The following is a 23,261-nucleotide window of genomic DNA, read 5'->3' as shown; positions in this document are numbered from 1 at the left end:
AAGTCTCATAGACCGATTTCCAAGGAAGGTTGTTCTCTGCAAACTGACCGTCGCTCGCATATGGGACATCACGACCCGTACCGGTCCTCGCGTTTCTCTCTTTTGGGCCCGAGCAATGGTCAGAGCAACCTCTCCTCATCATGAGCCGAACGAAGGATCCGTATATGGTGCTGGCCTACTACCTCTTCGGCACGCATACCGACGCACTTGCATACGTGTGCGCGTTGCTATATGGGAATAACGCGGCAGAATTATCGGCTAACAGAAGCTTCTTTCGGAGATTATTATTGAGTGGAACAGTTTATCAAAATAAGCAAAATAAATTGGTGGAACGCATTTATTTGAAATTGATAAAAAAAAAATATATATAGGTATTTTTCTCTCTAAAATATATAAATCTTCGATAAATAATTATGTACTATAACTTATAATTTAAAATGATTACTTGAAATGATAAAACAAGTTTATAAAGTTACACAATAACATATAAAATTTGTATACTTGTATAATATATGCAAATATAAACTCATTAAAATAATATACGAATAATATGAAGAAAATTGCACACACGATAATTACAACAATGAAAATTGAGTTGTGAACAAAAATTTTTTCCACACACAAAAATAATAATAGAATATTATAGCTACAATATAATTATGATAAAATCTCTCTCTTTTTCATGTTTTATGCATAAAAACATGTATAACGGAGGGAAAATCTAAGTACAAAGATACATATGTATACTCGGATTCATCCTAGGTCATTTTATTGTTTAGTTCGTAAATTAGAAAGTTTAAGTTCGCGTTCGCACGGAGAAATTTTTCGTTCATTCGCTATCGACTTCTTCGCCCGATTCGAGGGAAGATATATTGCTCATTGTGTGTGACATTAGGTGTTTATGCATGACACGAAACGATGCGAAAGTCTACGAGACACGTTCACATTACAGATTATCATATTCGCCATTTGCTTGATCGTTAAAGTATCTGTGCGAGGATGTTAACACGTGTACACACGTGAAATTTTGCACGCGAAAATCTATTGAATGTTATCAGCGCGCGTAAAATTCTAAATAAATGTTCAACGCCATTACATACATCACGTGTAACATTACATTATTTTATCTTTATCGCGGAATTAAATGTCGATATGAAATTTTTATTTATTCCTTAACTCTTTATCAGAGCTATCAATTTTCGATATTGTTAAGTCGAGACCGAGCCAACGTATCTCAAGTCGGTGAAAGCACAATATTTTATTTTCGAAATAAATGATACATCGAGCGAAGACACATTTAATGGCTCTGTAACGAAGGGGTTAAAGGGGGCGAGGATTAAAATAAACGGTTCGTATATATGTATGTGTATGTAACGCTCTCGTATCCTATACTTGTAACGCACTACACTTACTATATGTGCACCACGATACTTTCTCGCCCGCGGCAAGGCAGCCACCTTGGCTGCACGTATTGCGATCTCGGCGATCCTTTCTTGTGAACGCGACAAAATCGTTAGTACACAGTAAAAAATAAAATGTTAATTATAACATTTTTCACGTGTCCCAGAAAGTCCATTGTAAATTTTAAAATAGCTCATTCGTCGTATGTCAAACACTTATTGACAAACTAAAAATATTAAATAATTGACACAATATTTTACATTTATTTTTGTTATTGTGATTTTAAGTGTAATGTAAAAATAACATATAAATTAATTAAAAATTACAAAAAATAGTTACAATAACTCGTAAGAAATGTTAAGGATATTTAACATGTAATAGTAATTATTTTAACTTAAATTATTTATAATAGAAACATTTGATTTTAATAAATTTAATTATTTTTGTATGTCAAAGTTCAAGATTATTTGAAGATTTACTTTAACTTTTCTTATAATGTTAAACTAACTTTGAGACATGTTGATTGTTTAAAATGATTATGTTAAAAATACTTAAAATAATATTCCATTTTTAAGAGACATATACAAAGTGTTAAGTTATGACCTGTTATGAAATTGACATAAATGTAACACGTGAAAACGTTATAAAAATAATAACATATAGGTTGTATGTTAATTTTACATTAAAGTACTAATCAAAACGTAGTAATACAAGAAAATTTTAATATATGGACGCACAATTTTTTATTGTGTATATGGTTTTAACGATAATGATTCTCGTGGTATCGATTTCGCGATTTTTTAATTAATCGCCACTCTTCTCCTTTTCGTAACAATAATAAATGTAGCTCACGTCGGAAAAAATCATCATATCTCGTGTACTTTTAACGGAACTATCTGTTTACAGAAAAAAGGGAGGCATTTTTTATAAATATTCTTTTAGTTACATAAGATAATGCTGCGAGATAAATGAGTCTCTTGATAACACCTATCGACGTAAGTGAACTTTCGATCCTTGTCGTTTTGATTTATCGACGCTTAGTATTTCAGAGTAAATACTCGAAATGAGAATTGTGTTTTCCTCGTGAGAAACACAATTCGTTGAATATTTTATATATGCTTCATCGTGATCGATTTATTCTTATTCTCGACTTTCCATCCCGGAGCTTACATTACGTTACAGTTGCATAGCCATAAGGAGCAATTATCTCTTTAGCTCGTTAACTCGAACAGATTCTGATTTGATCTCGCCACAGTCAAGCCTCTTCAATGTTAGCTAATCTTTACGGATGTTTTTCAGTGGAAATACCGCGTTACGTCTAACACGAACTTGCTGACAGGAAACGCAGGCGAGATCCTAATTTGTTGGCACATTCGGTTTTTCCCTACTCTCTCTTCCTCTCTCGGTTATGCGATCCACGGGCTTAGCACGGGAAACAGTGGTTAGCTTATTACGCTTTACGGGGAGAACGATCGCATGAATATGCCCTTTATATGCTAGCGTACATAAACCGTGCATAGAAACGTGTACATTTTGCCACGTGTTCTTTCTCCTCCCTATACTTTGGAGAATGTTTAACGCCTCTTGTTCAAGCTCTGCTCGAACGATAGGCAAAGATTCTTGCAAAATTCTGCATGGAGCTTGCATGTCGTAGAGAAAAAATTCAGAAGTTTCTACGCGCATTTTTCAAATTTATTCAACCGACAACCGGAAATCTACATATTTAAAATTAAAAAAAAAAACATTTCCTTCCGAAACGAAAAGCTGTTTTAATTAGCAATTTTACTGTAAATTTCATTAAGAAATTTAATAGATATTATTAATTTATTAATAGAGATAATTAATTTAAGATAAAAGAGATATAATTGATTTAAGATAAAGAGATATCTTTAAATCACTATATATCTTACAAACAAGGCAGGTAAAACGACCTTTGAAAAAATTTCGCAATCTTATCAATTCGTCCTCGTGTATGTCGAAGAACTCGCGATAATCACTAGAGAGTTTAAGATTGTGTAAAGTTCAATATAAAAAATATCGATATGAAAAAAAAATATTGATAGTGATAAGCGATCATCTCGACAATGCAATAATGATGACGCATTCAAGTAAGCGCGACAAGCAAACGCGAGCAAAAATGTAAATGGCAATTGTCTTACGCCGTAATTGCACTGTATCGCGTCATTTTGTTTCGCGCTGAAATTACATATCGCTGACCTCTTGTCACCGATCCATCGATCATTTTCAGCCGACTCACGCGGATCACGTAACACGATTATTTTGCCATTTCGCGATGTATCGAATAACGGAAGATACACTTGCTCGACGACGTGTCTTGTTCTTTTTCACAAAGAGAAAAGTCATTATTCGTTTCAACTCTCCAGAAGTATAGCGTATGTCGTCATCAATCATGTCATTTTTATTCTCTTCGCCTACTTGCTGTTATTATTACATTATTAATTCAATAACGTAATTAGGTCTTGCATCATATCAAATTAAAACTTTGCGCGCGAAGGAACAGGTGGAAGGAGGCAAGAAGGATGTATTTTTATAATTTTACGTCAAATTATATACATATTATATTTTTAATTTTTCTTCGCGTTTTATTATTTCTACTTTCTCAGATAATCAATTTATAATCCAAAATTCGTTTTTAATATCGCAATTTATTACATGTATAAAATTTAATTAATAAATACTAAATATTAAAATTGCTATTTAATAGAAATAGCAAAGAGGCTCTTTAGCGTACATATGTCAATATATATTAATTAATGTTCGATATATCAATCGATCATCACAGTTATACATAAATATATTAATGAATTATAGTAACATACATTGATTAATCTTCGATCGATCAATAATCATAATTTTACTTTCGCGATTCGATAGAAAAAGCTTGAGAGATTCATTGATTCGACACTTGTTCATTCACTCGACTCATGAAGGATAATCTCGCGTCTTATTGATCCCGGATCTTCCGAGAACTCGTAATCCTCGTGGAGTCTCTAATTCCTAGAAAGGCACACTTGAACGAGCACCCTCAGTTTCCGCGAACTCCTAATATACAGATAAAAATTGAAAACAAAATATACCGATACTTCTGACAACTTTCAGCTGTTAAAGTCTCTCACATTATCGATTAAAGCGAGATATGATTAAAGTGACCGATTAAAGTGAAAGATAATCGCTTATTTGCATATCCAAATTGTCATTGAACATCTTATCGCGCGTTACATCTCAATTGAATCATTCATACAAACTCATTCGTACTTTTAATCATTTACATCGGCGATTATAACGTCGATGCAGCGTAAAGAAAGGAATTATCGACGTTGCGCGCCGTCTGGTCGATGGCGAATATATTTGCGTGCTTCGATCGATTCGTTATATTGTTGGAAAGTGTGCGTTAACGATTTTCCACGCCTTTCTGATTTGTATCTCGCGTCGTGAAATATCATCGCGATTTACCGTGAAGTTCCCCATCCGTTCGCCGACGTTTCACAGGCGAGAACGCATCATTTCCCGCTCCTCGTCGCGGCTGCGGTGAGAGATCGACTTTTTGCGATATGCGTTCTCGTTGTACTCTGCACAAGAGATCTAGAGAGAGAGAGAGAGGAGAAGGAGGAAGAAGAGAAGATTCGTACCGTTTCGTCGGAGGCGAGGAATCCGATGCGTGACGTAGGCACGAGCGAGACCGCTTGACGCCGCTTTTGTTATCTGGATTTCGCGCTCTTCGGTCAAGTCGACCTTGTGCATATGCCGTACATATGTTCGGCGAGCGGCACATATGTCATCGTGTACACAACGGAAGTATTTGTACGCGGCAACGTAGCAGCAATGGTATCAGGGGTGTGGGATGTGTGTATCGCTTCTGGTAAATTCCCCTCCGTTGTACAAAAATAGACGAGATTAACGCTATCGATGCCGCGTGATTGCCACCGTATGTACTTACTTTTTTTTTTTTTTTTTTTTTTTTTTTTGGATACTTGGAGTGCCGATATCGATAGTATATTTGCAATGTGCTCGCCGTAAACGATAGTTAGTCGGGAGACACTTTGTCTGGGAGAGCTACGCGAGTTATTCGAGAAATCTGATCGGAATTAGCGGAAATACTTCGCGCAGTGAATTAAGTGTCGCTTAACCCGGAGAAAATCGCACGATGCAGTCCATTTGTACGTAATCAAATCAATTAAATTGATAAGCAATACATAATAATATTTTTTAAAATTTAGGGAATTTTTGCAATCGCACCAAAGCATTTTACCACAATGCAAAGTTGTATTTGCTGACGTGAGATCTCTATATTTATTTATGAATCGTCACGTCTGACATTTATTGACAGCGTCATCTTCTGAGGATTAATTTTCTATCTAAATTGTTTGACATTTGCTGTCAGAAAGTTCATCACCATTATTGTTTCTTGCGCTATTTTTGGTACTCTCGGAAAATGGTGTATCGTGTTTAAAATCTATCAACCCTCGAGTAAGTTTTCGACACTACGGAACTAACGTTTCTCCATTATATCGCCCGCGTAAAGCTTAGCTGTTAAGTGTCCGTTTTGTGTTTATCGTAAAGTACTCTGTATGCACTCTGCATGCGCAATAAACGATGGTAAAATAAACTGTGTTCGGTTGATGTGACGTATCCGGTGTTTGGATAATCCGGCTTCATCTTAAACAAGCATATCATTACGTATCTAGCGCTAATTGATTGCACGTTACACATTCGTTCATTATTTTACGCAACAGAATTTAATGTACAAGCATCGAAAAATAATTTACTTACTAGTCTTAACAGTCGACAATGTAATAATTTTATTTTCATCGTCATGTTGCTCTCTTGGAATAACAGATATTTTCTAATATAATAAATTGATATATGTTATATGTGTAATAATTGAGATGTGTTATAATTTGGGAATAAAATATAGACAAATATACAATTTTAAAATGTTCCGAATAATCGCTTTTTCGTAGCAAATCGAGTAGATCGAGTTTTATCAGCGATAGCAGGTCGAAAAAAAATGACGAGGCAAAATCATGCGCAATTTCGCGGACATACACGTACGCACGCAATACATGGTGTTATTAATTAACACAAACAATCTCGGCCATATGTCGAGATCCGCGACGTTAACGGAGAGATCGTGATTTATTTACGACAAAAGTGTGGCAGCAGACACACACCACTCATCTATGATCCCCCCTCCATGATTGCTTGCATGCGAATGAATCATCGCACCTCGCCATCAAGAAGACCTCGATAGATTAAGCGGTCGAGAGGATCGGAAGAGAAAGAGAAATTCGCGAAACAGGATCGAGATCCACAAAAGAGGGAGATAGCAAATAATTTTCATAATGTGAATACAAACGAGTTAGTCTCCCATCAGAAACAGCATGGCACACTTTTAAAGAAAAGTTCGATATTTCTTTCGTCAGTTTTTTAAAATTAAATACTTAAAAAATAAATGAAACCCACGAAAATTTTTATCAAAATAAAATTTGCTTAAAGATAGAATCATATTTCGCGTCGCATAAAGATATTAATTTTTAATCGTCTCTAATTCAACGCAAATTTTCATGTGAAAAATTTAGTCTCGTATCAAAAACAGCATGGCACATTTTTAAGGAAAAGTTCGATATTTCGTTCAATTTTTTAAAATTAAATACTTCAAAAAAAATTAAACCCACAATAAAATTATTATTAAAATAAAATTTGCTTAAAGCTAGAATCATGTTTCGCGTCGCATAAAGATATTAATTTTTAATTGTCTCTAATTCAACGCAAATTTTCATAATGTGAAAAATTTAGTCTCTTAACAGAAACAGCATGGCACACTTTTAAGGAAAAGTTCGAGATTTCTTTCGTCAGTTTTTTAAAATTAAATGCTTCAAAAAAATATTAAACCCACGATAAAATTTTTATCAAAATAAAATTTGCTTAAAGCTAGAATCATGTTTCGCGTCGCATAAAGATATTAATTTTTTCTAATTCAACGGAAATTCTTTTTATTAATATGTGTTTTTCTCCATTAATATCATTTCTAAGATAACGAGAACACACGCTCGCGAAATTTTTCGGCCCATTTTATCTGCGTGTATAACATCGCGTGCTCATTACCGCGGTTGTCACCAAGATCGCCCGTGTCGAGAATTTAGAGATAGAATCCGAACAGATGTCCGCAACTCGTGACTCGCACACCCGAGTTATTACCGCTATAAATCAGGAATCCTTCTTTTTTTTCCTATTTGTCGTCCACTCTTGTAGAAGAGTCTACTCGATATTGATGGGATTTATACGCAAAGGAGAGTTATATATCAGATCGGATATGCGGTTATCGATAAAAGGATTTGCATGAGCGAAATGTATGTTAAATTAGCATGATCTGAGACAGTAAAGAAATCTCGACTCGTCTTATCCCGTCTTTTTTTCTTCGATTAGTGAAACTTACCAATAAGTATGGCTTCAAATTCGATTATCTCTTTCATTTTGATACATATTTTGGAATTTACGAAGAGTACATTACCAGTTTGCCAGTCGGAAGTAACTTTGCGCTACAAGGCATAAAGATTGCCATAATTAATACTCAGAGTAATGTACACGTAAAGTTATGTAGAGATATTTAAAGTTATTACTGTTCCGGCATAATGTAACCGTACTTTACGAGATTGCGCAAATGTTTCAAAAGATTTTACAACTTCCATCACCAGCACACAACATCGACGAAGCAGCTACGTTCGTAAATTAAGAGAACGTGTATTCCCGTCCCTTGTAACGTATAACTCGGGAGAAACTTAACTCGAAATCGCGTGGAGCTTCCATACGTGTGTCGAATACCGATCTCGTTGAATAAACTAACTTGCTAGACTAGACAAACTACGCCATTTCCGCGGAATGTCGACGTTATCTCACGTCAAACTTGCAAGTCAAAGTACGCGCGAAATTCATAAATTGCGAATCTCGCCGGACCATCGATCTTCCTTCTCCGCGCGATTTTACTCGAGCTCGAAGCTTCGACCCCGCAATAATCGCCGCAAGATTCCGAGGCTGAGGTCAAGCCGGGAGATAGCCTATTATCGGTAAAGGAGGGAAGAGAACAGAAGGAGCAAACGAGGCGATTCCCGAACCACCTGTTTTTCCGATCAGCTGACTACTTGAGCGCGAATTTTGACGTTTCTTTTTCTTTTTTTTATGGTATCCCGCGACTTTGACCGGACACCCGCGTGTCTCTTAACGATCCGTGGTGGTCTTGAGTATACATATATGTGCGATCCTCCCCTCTCGCAAACCCGCCGGCAGGAGTTATTTTAATATCCGCGATGTCTGTGGTCGCAGGTGCGCCACGAGGCGGTAAATTGCGAGTCCGTCATTAGACATCCGCGATTACACGCGCTTTATCCCTAAGCCGCACGCAAATTAATAATAGTAATTAAACGCGCGAAATGCGCGGCGCGAACACGTGAGCTTCCTACCGCTCTCTTCCCCCCCCCCGCCCCCGCTCCCTCCCACCCTCTTCGGAACCGACCCCTTTTCATCGGAAGCGAATTTCTCATCCTGTTCCCCTTCACTTTATACTCTACCCGACTGTAATCATTCTTATCACCTTTCGTTACCCGAAGGATTTCGCTACCATAAATACCGTTCACCATTTTCTCTCGCCATTTTCTCCGCAAGAAAGTTTTTCGACGCTAATACAAGGGCGGAAGTTTGGGGATGAGTCTCTTCTTCCGCGTTTGTTTACTCGGGACAAATTACAAACATTCTCTTTGCATTTTCCCTCGTTACCTGAGACTCTTCCGCGAAAACTTTTCTCGCATATACTCGATCCCGCGAGAAGTTTAAGAGCTTATCTAACTTTAACGTCATCCTTATAAATATTTTACTCGATAGGAGAAATTTTTCTCACACCAGACGCACGAGTTAGGCGATGCAGACGCGGATAAAGCTCGACATTGATCGTTTCTCAGTAATCGGATATTAAACATGTAATAATCCGTTGACTCGTTATATGGTAGCACGCAGTCATTACGACAATAATAAGCTTTTTACCGCGAGATATACCGGAGACTATCACGTAAGTAGGAAGCGTTTTAGTAACCGCGGAAACTTCGTGATCCGTTCGCGGTCGTATAGACACGCGCGCGTTTCTCTCAGAGATACACGAAGGGAGGCCTCTCCGCGAGAGGTGAGTCGCGGGCATGTTACCATGTTTGGCGACCCGCTCCCATAAAACTTGCCGCACACGCGCTCCAACGCGTGCACGTGCACGCCAGCCACCGCACGCACACCGGCGTGTCGCACCGCGGCTCTCGCCGTATTTCCAGCCTACTCTCTCGCCGTGTGGGTAAGATAAATCGCATCGTCCAAGTTAACGCGAACGCGAAGCGCTCGCAACCGCGACTGCCACACCTCGCGAGGGGAACGAAGAATCCATATTCGGATGCCCTCGAAATAAGTGGAAAAAAGTTACTGAAGAACATAAGCATCTTATCGTGATCTTTGACGACAAAATTAATTATAAATTAGTCTAGCAAGTGCAACTAATTAATTAATTTTAATTTTAATTTTATCCTATTATGCGTGTAATCCGACTATAACTGACTTATTTGAGAAAAAGATTTTTTACTAATTAATTGTTTATTTTTTTAATTAGAAACTTGAAATCTATGATTTGCTTTCAGTTGTCTATGATTGATATACATCAGGATGTCCCTTGTTTTTATCGATTTTGGAAATTTTGTGCCCTCACTTCTTAAAAAGATTCCAATATAGGTAAAAGAAGTTTTAAATTTTTTCAATTTTTTTACCTACCAAATTTGAAAAATTCCACTTTTTTAAATTATATTTTTTAAATCAAATTTACAACCTTTGTTGACACGGAAAGGAATTAATGTGATGAAAGGCTGAAATTTATTGCGTGCGATTTTTACATCAATATAACTTTCACACTGAAAAAAATATCCGGTGAAAATTGAACGGAAAATCCGCCCAAAAGGTAACAAACGGATATTACCGATTTCTTTAATCGGAAAAAAATAGCGATGAAGGCCGAAATAACCAATCAAAAATATCCGATCAGAAAGTTCCGTTTAGAAAATATCCGATCTAAAATATCCGTTTGTTACTTTTTGAGCGGATAGTCCGATTATATCATATTCAATCAATAGATCTAACTCTTGGTCGGAATTTTCCTATTAAATATTAATGAATATTTTCAATAAATTTGCTCAAATTACCCTAATAATTGGCACCATAACGTTCATGAGTTGATAATATAGAGCTGAACAGAAAAATCCATATAATTATTTACTCAAGTTATTGAGATATTAATTATAGAAAATCGGCGAATAAGTGTCTTCGAAGATTTTTTTTAATTAAAAAATTTCAATAATTATGGAAAGAAGCAAAAATCGCGAACAAACTAGGACTTTCGACACTTACACTGTTTACAAATATACACTGTTCACAAGTAATACTGTATTACACTGCACGACATACACGCTGCTTCGACGAGACATGAGACAATAGAGTACAAGCTCGTGCATGTCTCATGCACAACTATCAGATACATTCTGAACGAATAAATTGTATTTCATCGGATTTATTTTAATCGAAAATAGTACATTAGATCGGATATTCAGCTTGATCGGATAAAATACTCTGTTTTTATCCAATCAAGTGCAATGTCCGATATTGATGATCCATATTGTATATTAATTTGAAGGATAAATAAAACGCGGCATTATCCGTTCATGTTTCGTCGGAAATTACATTTCATCGAATAAAAACATCCATTATTTCATCGGATAGTCCAAGATCCGTTCAAAACCGATCGGATAAAGTGTTCGAACGGTTTTTTCCGATTAGAGAACTGCTGGATATTTTTCTCAGTGCAGAAAAGATTGAAAAAAAATAGAAAATTTCTTTTGTCGCGTATAAATAAGGAACATTCTAATATACACCACACTCTTCACGTACAAATTTTGAAGCGACTTTTGAAATATTTATTTAAATATAACTTTTGCAGATAACTACTAAGGTGTAGATTACAACCCCGAGCAAGCTGATTGTGAGACAAGATAAGCAGGTTTCTTAAATCGCGAATTACATATCTCGAGCCTACCGGCATCATCCTCTCGCAATTGGTTTATACTTTCTCTATAACTTGCGCGCGGTTAATATTGTGCGACCGCGATCGTGAATCAATTACGCGGAGTCGTCAAGCGTGTTCGATATAACGCACGGTACGTTCCCAGCGAGGCTTAATCAGCCTTGCAGCGGCGAAGATCGATTATCTGTCGGCTTATCCGCGGGTGGAACCGGCCGGAAAGATAGCGGAGAGACTTATATAGGGGGAGAGATTTAAGAGTGGCCGTCTCGCGCGGCGGAGATAACTTAAAATATAAGAAAAGCCGGACAATCGTCGAGATTTACGACGCTACGAGCGCAATCTTACTTATGCCGTTCTCTACGCATGACGCGTATATCTATCCGCGGATTTCATTTCGCGGCCTGCAACCGCGAGAACGTTCTCCGAAGACCGCAACGACTCTATGTCGAATCGCCGAGACCAAGGGGGAAGCATAAGCCGAGTTACCTGGACCGGACAACTGAATGGATAGATTTATCTCGTCCGTGGATCTATCCGCGCGAATCGATAAGGTGCACGCGAAATGACGATATAAAGCGTTTTAAAGCTCAATGAATTGTCGGAGACGCGGAAATCGTAAACTATAGCGCCGCCTTTTAAAGAGCCCTATGAACTTTTTTTGTCGCGCGAATGCATTTTTACTACGACATTAGTCAAACGGCGACGACGCGGACGGTTATAAAAGCGACGAGGGTCGCTTTAACAGAGAAGGCAGGTGCCAGCACCGGAAGTGCTTACGATGCTCCGATAATATCGTACCGCCGATATTTGTTTGTACTTGTCATTGATATTTTTTAATTTTATTAATGACATTGATATTTTTTAATTTTATTAATGACATTGACATTTTTTAATTTTATTTATACGAAACGTAGAAGCATTGTTATAACAGGGAGAAACGAGATTGCAATTCTTTTATACTATTTTGACAACCTCGCGTAGATCGATAATTGAAAGCACTACACTTTCATAACATGTACATTAATTATTTATAGCGATCTTTGTCGATCTACAATAGAAGCGCTTCTGTTCTGCATTTTTTTATTATTTTATGGAAAAATTTATATATTTTTATTTATATTTATTTGATTGTAATCGAAAAACGAAAAAGAAGGCCAAAAACATTTCTGCTAAATTTTAACATGGTATTATTTTTAGATGTTATCTTTTCATCGGAAACAAAGAAAACGACTTTAACCGAGCTTCTTAACCGAGCAGAATCTCTTTGAGCCGTCTTTAAAACATGACTCGAGAAAATCGATATCTGACGTCTCGCGGAGCCGAAGAATAAATACGTTTTCGGGATCCGAGTAAAAAAAAACAAGCTCCGGGGTATGCCAACACGTTGCATTCTCCCCTCCCCTGATATTTATAGGCACTTTTGTGGTGGTACACTAAGAATAAATCCTATCCTTCGCGAAAGTGGTCCGATGAAAACACAGACGAGTGAACACGGTTCCGAGAGTGCGATTCTCTCCCGAGGATATATAATTTGCATGTTTAGAATTTCAGTCTCGATACAGCATCCATCTTTCACTTGCACGCCTAGATCTCTCTCCTCATTGAAAGTTAATTAATAATCGAGAGTGAGATATGCAAAATTTCTCCAGAATATTTAATAGAAATAGGAACAATAATTTACATATCTCTTTTTTTTCCTCTCTTCTTTATCGTAGCTACTTTCTATTCTGCGAAGCTTTTTATTCGCGTGACTTTTTGTTAAAATTACTCTGTTAAAATTTATATTAAAATTACTGTGTTAAAATTTATATTAAAATTACTATGTTAAAATTGCTATGTTAAAATTATTATGTAAATATTTACTATTATGCTATTGTTAAAATTATTAATAACTATTTTCGAAAATGATGCGGTCGGACGTGAACCACTGCGGATGAATGATCTTTATTTATCGCGCGCGGAGTATCGATGGAATTATTTAAAAATTCCGAATACATTATCGACTTTATTTATTCTTCGGGAGAAAAGTCTTATTTACCCTAATCGTTTGTGGTAGTCACGTTATGCATACAGTCGGCGCACGTATTCCCCTCGCACACTAGCGGCTCCATCGCCTCTCGCGTCGACGTTGGAATTAATCGTGCGCGTGATTACAGCCTGACACACTCTCGTACACGCCTACGGGCCCAGTCAAAATATTATACCCGCGGGGGTAGGGCTAACAATTGGGCTCGCGAAATAAAACAGCGCGAAATCGCGCTCCGGTGAAACCTTCCTCGCGCGATCGAGGTCGCTTGCCCTCCCCTGGCCCTCTCGCCAATTATCGGTTTACGTCTAATTACGCGTGTGTACGCACGTATCGTATACGAGATCGAAAATGACGATACCGCGGGCGCGATTAATCATGCATTCCCCGCGATCTACGAGCGTGTATCATTACGTCTATGCGTTTCTGAAAGCTGCGAGATGAGAACGTCTCGCTCGCTCGTTCGGTCCAACTTGTCATCCGGCTACTGATTAATGAGAAATTACTCGGTGAACTGATATATAGCGCGTCGCTTCTATTTATCATCCGACTACTTTGAAAAGCTGATGTCGAAATTTCGAAATCGGATCTATTTCAAACACCTATCATTCCATCAAAATTCTAGACAGACGTTAAGAAAGACATAATTAGATATTCAGACGAAGAGAGAAAAAGAACAATCTATTTAAACGAACTTGCTTATTCAATTTCGAAATTTTCTCTATTAATCTTAATTATTCGTTATAGAAATGACATCAATTGGAAATGTCTCATCTATAAAAATTAAAAAGGGGGAAAGGAAACAGGAGCTTTGGATCAATTTTAGTCAGTTTAAATCTGCAATATTTCTCGCTGCCGCGTACATTTTCATCCTTCTTCTTTCTCTCTGTGTGTTATTTCAGACGCGATCGCGAATTTGGCGCGTTCTGCTTGGCAAGCCTGGTTTATAACCGTGCCCGGTTTATAGTCGACCCTTTGTTCGGCGGTTAACGCGCTGGCGGTGGTCGTAATGCGTAATGTGCACCGCAACTCATTATTTTGCTTTCGCTGCATAGAATTTTTGCCATATGAAGTAATTAATTTTGCATATAAAATCTATAAATATATTTTGGGATAAAATAAAAATATTTTTATTTAAAAAAGGAGAATTAGACGATACTACTCATATATGTGTATGCACTTAATATTTTTTAATCCTCTTTTTTTCTAATAAAAATATTTAATAAATAAATAAATAAAGATATTTAATAAATAAATAAATAAATGAAAGTGTTTAATAAATAAATAAAAACAAATATTTAATAAATAAATAAATAAATATATACTTATATTGTATAAATTTTTGGACTGTAATATAATTTTTCGACTTGTTTCACAGTAACATTATACGCACTTTTGATTTATGTTTTTCATCTCGCGGACTAGGAAATCAATCTGCGGTCGTATCGTGCACACACAAAATAATTCCGATAAAGGGTCGGCGCTCACGAGTCTCGGGTTTCTCTCGCGACGCGAGAAAAGACGACGGATAATTCTCGTCCTTATCTCGACGTTCATTCAATTACGTAATAAGCATGCGCGCACGATCCTTTGATACCAGTACGGATCGTTTTGTCTCTCGTCTCTTGTTCCCTTCTCTCTTCCCGAAACCCGGCGTCGATCGTGCCCAAGTATCGGTCACGGCAGATCACTTACGCTCGCATGCGTGTTCACGCCTAACTGCTGATGAAACTGCTTGTAGCCTCGTCTCTAGAACTCATTTTACTTAGGATATTAAATGTAATGATCGTGCGACCGTGACACGTTTGTTGTTGTTCTTCGTTGAAAGAATTGGATTTTTATAGTAAATCCGGACGTTATATTCGCGATAAAATTCGTTGCGATATTTTTTTAAATTTTATTTAATTCAAATAGAAAAAAAGTATCAGAAGTATTTGATTAATGTACAATTTAGAAATATTTGCTCTGTTTAATTTAATTTGCTTCGTGTCTTACAACATGTACATTATTGACTCGAAACCTTTATGCCCTCACGAATATGTCACTGTCCAACGAAGTCTTAAAAAATTGAAGAACCGATCGATTTCGCGTTATCTTGTCCGTTTCTAATTATATCTACGATAGCTTTATCTGGAACCAGAACGAGAGTCGATCTTTGGCCTTTACGAGAATAGCCTACTCGTCTAACAGTATCGTTCGCGTGGCTTCCATTGTCATCTTGGAGTTCCGCTATACAAATTTCTTTCCAGTCACGTGTGACGAGATATCCTACGTCCGTTGCATTCTCGACACTTCCGGTCGTGGATAAGGAGACGACTATCGGTCCATATTAATTGTCCTCCAGCCATTGTTCTTTCTAGCGCGAGCGTCTCTTCTGTCCGTCTTGAAAATGAACGACTCTCAATTCACTCGACGCGGATTAAATCAACCGCTCGAAGATCTCTCTTCCCTCTCTTTCCGATAATTTATTATGTCGCGAGTTACGACGGCGATTTATTCCCTCCAAGTAACTATCCTCGGTTCATTGAATTGGTATTGGTAACGAATAGCGTACGCACGTTAAATCATCCCGCGCGTGCAGCCGATGAATCTTCGATTCGCGCAGTTTTGACATGAACGCGGCGTGTTTTGACACATTGATTTCGCGGCGAGTGAAAGCGACGGTATTGTATGTCCCTGGGACATATTACGTGCCATTACAATCACTTAGAGAATCCTTAATTTATTCCGAAAACGGTTTCGCGAATCATTTCCCGCAAATGCACGAAATTGCATTCATTAAGATATAAAGTTATCTTTCATTTTGTTTTTTTATAAAATAAAATAATATTAAAAAAAAATCCTTTTCATTTTCCGGAGATTGGTTACTATTTATACATCGATAATTTCTTGATATGAGGATTCGGAGACTTTCAGGGAGGCCGCGAAAAACGGCAGGGAAGTTTCTGCATGACAATCGATCGCGTCGTAACGATTTATACGTGACCCATCGATGCCGTATTTATTTCCCGCAGTTCACGCGAATGCGTGGGCGGACGTTCGCGTGTGTCTCGCGTGTAAAGTAGTCCCCTCCACTCGCTCATCCTTTCTCGACCATCCAGTCTCCCTCTCTCCCTCTGCCTTCCCTTCCTCCCTTTCTCTCTTTTTATGTATCTATCTTTCTATCTTTTTCCCTTCATTCCTCTCTCGCCTAAACGCCGCCGGTGTCTTTCGGATGGTGCCTGCTTCTGAGAGGCAGCAGCCTCCATCGGGAGACGTGTTGCACGCGCGACTTTCCACGGCGGTTCTCTCGCCATTGTGAAAACCGGCTCGTGTTTGGAGCTGCAGACAGTGCCACCCACTTGTCTTTGGCGAGAGCTCCTCGCTTTATCCTCCCTCGCCCCGTTCGTCATTCGCGTTGCGAAAACACCTCTCGTATGTATTACGATAAAGCGTTTCGTGCCGATGCCTACACCACGTGACGCGCGACATCGGACACCCACATAATCGCCGCGCGATCGACCGCTGTCGCCTTATTTACTGCGCCTTACATCGCAGTAACGGAGTTACTAACATTTGCGTGTTGAAGAAAGAAGACTTGATTTAAAGTCTTCACTTTTTTCGAGAGAAAAGTATCATGTTTTGAATCGATTAACAATTTTTTACACCCTCGCTTATCTCGAATTGAAGGATCCTGCCCTTGAATTTTGATCGAGAGACTTTTTAATAAGATTAAAATTGAAGTTTCTGGGACGTTGTTCCACACATAATGTCAGGCTATTCGTAAATTAATGCAGGCGGCGGAAGTTCGTAATTTCCGTCGCGATCAAGCAAGAGTGATTCGCGAGATGGTATTGAGCTAATGTTAAAATGACCGCCAAATTGTCCGCAGGAGCGAGAATTTGCCGTCTTTAACGACAGATTCTTATAGAGGTTTAGTGGTATAATTATTATGTCACGACTGTCTCATGAAAGAATTCATTCGAGCATTTTGAAAAAAAAATCCGACCGTCACTCTGCAAGCACGTTCAGGAAAATAATGTCGTAGAAAAAATTCACGCGTTAAAAAGTATCACGGAAGTGTGATCGTATTATTGACACGATAACAGATCGACTGTCGATTCTTATGAAGGATCAATGATTTTTTTCATTTCTTTGTCGCCAGTCTTGACGGCTCCTTTTTGCTTTACACGGTAGAGAATTGCGACAAATTTTCTTTTCTTCCCTTAATGTAAGAACTTTGTAAGATGTTGGGTTTTATCGATGTTAAATTTTCCGCTTCGTCGATTAATCTAATTGTCAGTTGGATTGCCTTTTTATCGGCAGACGTAATTGACACACGGTATAATTGCGATTTCTCCGTCATTGACAGACGTCGCTCGAAGAGACTGTCGCAGTAAATTAGAGATAAATGGTAATGCCGCTTACGTTAACTTCAGAGATCTAACGGGTAACGTGCTTATGCATGCAACTTAACATTTTTCGCGCGGGCAAATTCCCGGATCGAGAAGTGGAATTTTCATTTTTATTTAATTGCTAATATCTGTCCTCGCGGAACTTGTACTGATTTATTTTCCTAGATTTATCCCGTCATCAGAGATGCAATAGCATGTCTAAATATGTATACACGTAGAAACTGATATTACGTTTGCACGTTTGCCGTATTATCCCATATTATTTTGCATCATTATGTAGAAATCTCGCGCGTTGCTATTTTCTCGAAATAGTAATAGAACTTAAGAGCACTCGATCGAGAGAAACAGAACAGATCTGTGCGAAGGAATGGCATTACATCCTATCTGGAGACTCTTGTCGATGATGCTCTTCATTTTTTGGGTCAACAGACGCGTTATATCCGACGCACTCGAGCTATCGATACTCTGGGTACTCAGACCGAAAGATGCCCTTCGGATTGAAGATCGGGCGGAGTTAGAATCAACCGTAATAAATATCGACCGAAATTTTCATTACACTCATAAAACACAAAATACAGTAAAGTTACGCTTACAAATTGTGGAATATGAAATCTCACGAGAGAAAAACAGTATACGTAAAAGATATTTCTGTGAACAAAATCAAATAAAAATGTTTATTTCAATTATGTTCATATTTAAAATATATATTGGAAAACAAAGATTTATGCTGCAAAATGAGAGTAACAAAAATGGACGAAAAGAATCTTCAAGATTTTTTTATTTGAAAGTATAATATTTATGATTTTTCACTTTACAATTTTATTATTTCTTTTATTATAAAATTTTAAAATAGAATATTTCGAAACATGATACGAAACATCATTAGTAATGCAACGTAATTTACATAAAGATATTCTCTCGTTGAAAGCCCTTTCTAATTGAGACAATGTCGGTTTATTCTTTGATAAAAGTATATGGGATAAAGCACATATTATGGCGAGATATTAATATTCGAAGAAACAACCGCGTCTATCCCTTTAAATCTTTCGGGACCACTGTAGCGTTCGTGTATTATTGCACGGATCTTTTAAAAGATTCGGAGACCACCGCGATGTCATCCAGAATATTTTTATAGGAAGGAAGGAAGGCACACAACAGGAATTCGACTCCTTTCATCTTTCGCGAAAAAGCGAATCGATTTTTTCTTTTTGTTTTGTCAGACAGACATTTATTAAAACACTTTACTTAAGATCGTATTGTATTTGAACACTACACGGATAAAACATATTTTAAATTAAAATTTATATAGAGATGTTCTAACTTTATCGGTTTGACTTTATAATTATATCATTTTTACAATTGAAAATTCTAATTTTCTGGGAAATTTATATTACGTAACTTGAGATATACGAAGTAAAATATTTTTTTACATGGAAACATTTTTTAATCGCACTCTAATTTAATATTTAATAATTAATTTAAGAAAAATATTAATTAAGAGGAGGAGATACTATTAATTTCAACACAAACTTATCATTTTTGATTTATTAATATCAAGTATTTCACTTGTTCCGAGATATTTCTTCAATAATGTTAATCATTTTTATTCATCGAATTATATCGATTTGATCCGTCGATAGATCCGTCGATACGTCTGTATAAATAAACGTAGGTATCGAAAGAGGTCTTCTCCCTCACGCGTTGCACTCGGAATAGGTAGGTAGACGCATATACATATATCGTCGTTTTAAACCACGTGGGTCCGCCTATACCTCACGTCTCGTGTCCTCCTTTATGCCGCTATCTATTCATAGACGAGAAAGCAAGCTGTCACGATGACGGACGTTGAAAGACAAAGAAGATGCGGGAAGAGGGACGCATGTCGTGTAGTTGGATTTTTGTAGATTGCCCCGTTTCTCCATTTGCTGTACAGCAAATCTTTCGGAGCTATCGAAAAAGATCGCGAAACCGGATTCGTCGATAAACTTGGAATCGTTTTTTTCTTTGCGATTTCAAAATTTTCTGTATTTCAAATTTAAATTGGCTTACACTTCAATTAATTATAAGAAATTATTACTCAATTCAATATATTATAAACGCGCCTTTATATAAATTTAGTCTTTATAAAAAGCCCATATCTTTTATAAAATACTGTCCTAAAAAGGTTTGGTATTTTAAAAAAAATCTTTCTTATAGAATAATGATTTCAGAACCTATCTATATATATACATTTCTTTATTTCTTAAATTAGGATCAATCGTTTCCCGCGCGTTAAAAATAGGTTTTTCTAGCTTCAAGTTTTTATTGGCGCCGACCACAGCGACCCAGAGGGAAAACGGAGAAGATAAATCGATCATTCGCGACACTATCGCGATCATTTTCGCAACGTCAGTCTCGGAGTCTCGATCCTGTACAGGACCAGCTGCTGCTGGGGTATCACCAAGTCGTAGGCGAGGTCGTCGACCTTGCCAGTCTCTACCGTTCGCTGTCGTCCGGTGCGGTCTGTTCCTCACGATCCACGACGACCACTCGCGTAGCAAGCCTATGTTCGTGTCCATCGTATTATATACACCTGGATATCATCGTATATAAGGTGTCTATGATCGACCGCATCTTCTTTTACCCTAGATCTCACGCAAGCGAATGGAACGTTTGTTTGAACAAATGTGATGTGGGTGAATAGGAAATAATTACAGTTAAATAGTCACGATGAATTATTTTGGTGCGATCAGGATAGAAATATTCTACGAAGATATCACAGTTATTTTCACTGTATATATATATGATTATAAAGTCGATATAGAATTATTATTTCATGCTGGTAATCTTCTCGCTTTTCCTTTTATGAAGAACTAATATAATTTTATTACCATCGCAATTCGTTCGTTCTCATCTTCAATATTTATAAATTAGATAAATAGTGAAGAGAGAAGAAAAGTATACTATTCATCTATTTTAAGAATTTTAAGAATTAACGATAATAAATCGATTATAAATTGATTATAAAATCGATTTAGTCATATGTTGCTTTATATTTTGAAATATATTAGTATTTTTTATGCAGATTATCGTTAATTCTTTATACTTAGCGAAACAAACTTGACAAAACTTATTCAGAAAGTACTTGAAAGAAAATTAATTGAAATAAATATTCAAGAAAATTTGACGATTTTTTTGTATGCAAATTATCATTCATTCTTAAAATCCTTAAAATAGATGAATATTATACTTTTTCTTTCTCTTGACTATTTACCTAATTTATATAAATATTGAAGATAAGAACGAACGAATTGCGATGTAATAAAATTATATTAGTTCTTTATAAAAGAAAAAGCGAAAAGATTACATGAAATAATAATTCTACAAACAATCAGGAAAGAATTAAATTGCCAACACTTAAATAAAGTATACTTAGCGAAACAAACTTGACAAAATTTCAGAAAGTACTTGGAGAAAATTAATTGAAATAAATATTCAGGAAAATTTGACACGCCCACGAATTTTTCGGACTTAAAGGACAATTATAAACGGCGATACTCTGAAATATATTAACGATTTTTTTATGCAGATTATCTAATTTATATAAAAATCTAATTTATCTAATTTATATAAATATTGAAGATAAAAACGAACGAATTGCGATGGTAATAAAATTATATTAATTCTTCATAAAAGGAAAAGCCAGAAGATTACCAGCATGAAATAATAATTCTATAAACAATCAGGAAAGAATTAAATTGCCACTTAAATAAAGTATACTTAGCGAAACAAACTTGACAAAATTTCAGAAAGTACTTGGAGAAAATTAATTGAAATAAATATTCAGGAAAATTTGACACGCCCACGAATTTTTCGGACTTAAAAGACAATTAAACGGCGATTTTTTGTATGCAAATTATCGTTAATTCTTAAAATCCTTAAAATAAATGAATATTATACTTTTTCTCTCTCTTTACTACTTATCTAATTTATAAATATTGAAGATAAGAACGAAAGAATCGCGATGGTAATAAAATTATATTAGTTCTTCATAAAAGGGAAAGCGAAAAGATTGCCAGCATGAAATAATAATTCTAGAACAAGCAGGAAAGAATTAAATTTCCAACACTTAAATAAAATATACTTAGCGAAACAAACTTGACGAAATTTATTCAGAAAGTACTTGGAGAAAATTAATTGAAATAAATATTCAAGAAAATTTGGCACGCGCACGTTATGCAAGAGCCTTTTGCACTTAAAGGACAATCATAAATGGCGATACTCTGAAATATGTTACCGATTTTTTAGCACAGATTATCGTTAATTTTTAAAATCCTTAAAATAGACGAATATTATACTTTTTTATCTCTCTTCACTATTTATCTAATTTATAAATATTGAGGATAAGAACGAACGAATTGCGATGGTAATAAAATTATATTAGTTCTTCATAAAAGGAAAAGCGAAAAGATTGCCAGCATGAAATAATAATTCTATAACAAGCAGGAAAGAATTAAATTGCCAACACTTAAATAAAGTATACTTAGCGAAACAAACTTGACGAAATTTATTCAGAAAGTACATGGAGAAAATTAATTGAAATAAATATTCAGGAAAATTTGACACGCACACGTTACGCAAGAGCCTTTCGGACTCAAAGGACAATCATAAACGGCGATATCTCCTGTATATTAGCCGGACCCGGAGGTCGTACGTAAAACGGTGAACGATGTCGCATGACACGAGAGGCGGCACCCCGTTCAAACTCGTTTGCACGCTCTGCTCCGAATGGTTTACACCGATCGGCCCATTGTGTTACCTCGTGTATCATGCAACGCCGGCTTTCGGATTGCGTCGTCTTTCTGTGTGGTCCACACGCCGGACGTAAAGTTTTACGAGTTTACCTCGCGGGATAACGCGCCTTTTATACTTGGTGTTTCGGGGATAAAATATAAGCCATGAAATATACAATCTCTCTCCCTCTCTGCCTTCTTCTCGGGTATACACGCATTTTACGCGTGTATACGCATAAATAGGTTACTGGATAGATAGGTAGGTGCAGTCGAGCGAACACAAAGTGGCGGGAGATCTCGGTACGTTGCCGGGTATAGAGACTAATGGCATAGACATAAATGTCCGCGTTGGGACGAGAGTAAGGTAAACGTCGCTCGCGCAGGCATTCTTAGATAGGCGAATAGAAATGCGGATGGATATGTGGACGTGTTACTCTGCTACTCGGCGATCCGAGTGCGATACAGTTGGATGCTGCGAAGGAAATAACGGACTTCGTAATACATATTGTAAGATACGGAGAGGATAATCGAAGAATTCATATACAAATATC

The 23,261-nt window shown here is 36.8% G+C and overlaps 1 protein-coding gene across 2 annotated transcripts in view; it reads left to right on the top strand.

The window, feature by feature from the left end:
* Positions 1 to 23,261, top strand: part of LOC105256499 (semaphorin-5A) — a 96,747-nt gene that overhangs the window by 9,391 nt on the left and 64,095 nt on the right. Inside the window, exon 1 of one of the 2 annotated variants that reach the window (XM_025406368.1) lies at positions 5,393 to 5,579. The exons of the other annotated variant lie outside the window; for it this stretch is intronic. The gene's annotated coding sequence lies outside the window, so the exon portion shown is untranslated. Of the gene's footprint in view, positions 1 to 5,392; positions 5,580 to 23,261 lie in introns of those variants that run through there. 2 annotated transcript variants of the gene reach the window in all.

This window comes from Camponotus floridanus, unplaced genomic scaffold (genome assembly GCF_003227725.1).
Source record: "Camponotus floridanus strain SB8 unplaced genomic scaffold, Cflo_v7.5 scaffold1, whole genome shotgun sequence".
NCBI lineage: Eukaryota > Metazoa > Arthropoda > Insecta > Hymenoptera > Formicidae > Camponotus > Camponotus floridanus.
The sequence above is the reverse complement of the archived record's forward strand: the minus strand, read 5'-3'. Positions and strand labels throughout refer to the sequence as shown.